Consider the following 1782-nt stretch of genomic DNA (forward strand, 5'->3'; position numbering starts at 1 on the left):
ACTGGAAAGGGAATGTTGAATGGAGCCCAACAGAAGGAATGGGAGTCCAAGGATACCATAACCGATCAACTAAGTGATTTGAGAATAAACACAACACCAAATTAAGGAAGTAATGAAGTTCATATAAGATCTAAAACAAAGCTCCAACAAAGAATTTGAAGTCATCAAAGCTGACCAAATAGAAGGAAAAGAAATTAAAAACAAAGTGGAAAGTCTTGAGAGCAGGGTAGATCATGCAGAAGATCGAATCTGATGAAGACAGCCAGGTTATGATAGAGGAAGAACATACAACTATCTAAGACAAATCCAAGAAATATGATAGATCAATTCAACATTTGGAAGACACCCTCAGAAGCCCTAATTTAAAGATAATGGGTATGGAGGAGCACATAGAGTGAGAAGTTAATGGTCTAAGAAATTTGGTTAACATGTTCCAAGCAGAGAACTTCTCAAACATGCAAAAAGATAGACCTATTCAGATTCAAGAAGCTTTTAGAACCCCAAATAGACCAGACTAGGACACGATATCCCACTGCGACATTATAATCCCCACAGGATCAATTCCAAGGAAAATATCCTTAAAGCTGTCAAGGAGAAAAGATCAACCACTTACAAAGGGAAACCAATTAGAATTACCTCACATATCTCAGCGGAGACAATTACAGCAAGAAGAGCATGGAATGATATATGCCATGCCCTAAAGACAAACAACTATCAACCAAGAATAATGTACCCAGCTATACTCTCCTTTCTAACCGAAGGCCAAATAAAAAACTTCCATACCAAAGAACAACTGAAAAAATATATATCCACCAAACCATCCCTATAAATGACACTTAACGATGTCCTACACATAGAAAACCAACAAGACCACAATAAAGGCCAAGAAACCGCACCCAAACTGAGAATTCAAGAACCCTAGGAAGAACCCAGTTGCTGCAACCCCTAAGAAGGGGCATAAAATGGCAGGAATTCCCAAAGAGCTCTCAATCCTAGCTCTCAACATTAACAGATTGACTCTCCAATTAAGCGACATAGACTGTCAAATTGGATTAAGAAGCAAGATCCTTCTATCTGCTGCCTTCAGGAGTCACATATTGCCCATAAAAACAAACACATTTTCAATGTAAAAGGCTGGAACAAAATCTACCAAGAAAACGGCCCCCATAAACAGGCGGAAGTTGCAAAATAGACTTCCATTAAAATTAGTGAGAAGAGGTAAAGAAGGTTGCTACATACTAATTAAGGGATCTCTCTTTCAGGAGGATATTACAATTCTAAATATCTATTCGCCAATCAACCCAGCACCCAAATTTATACAAGAAACACTACTTTCCCTCAAATCTGACATAGATCCAAAGACATTAATTGTTTGGGACTTTAACACACCATTTTCCTCACTAGATAGATCAACTCAGCAAAAACTCAACAGAGAAACCTCAGATCTAAACAACTGCATAGATCAACTAGATTTAACAGACATCTACCAAATATTTCACCCAGCAGCACCAGAATACATGTTTTCATCAGCAGCACATGGAATATTTTCCAAAATAGACCACATTTTAGGTCACAAAACAAGCTTTTCCAAATTCAGAAACATTGAAGTTATACCTTGCATTCTCTCACACAACAAGGGAATAAAATTAGAACTCACCACCAAAAGCCACTGAAGAAAATCCTGTACTACATGGACGCTGATAAACACACTGTGGAATGTCCAGTGGGTCATGAAAGACATTAGAAAGGAAATTCAAATATTCATGATATTCAGCAAAGACG

This window comes from Dipodomys spectabilis, unplaced genomic scaffold, assembly GCF_019054845.1.
Source record: "Dipodomys spectabilis isolate Male_0828 unplaced genomic scaffold, ASM1905484v1 ptg000154l, whole genome shotgun sequence".
Classification (NCBI taxonomy): Eukaryota; Metazoa; Chordata; class Mammalia; order Rodentia; family Heteromyidae; genus Dipodomys; species Dipodomys spectabilis.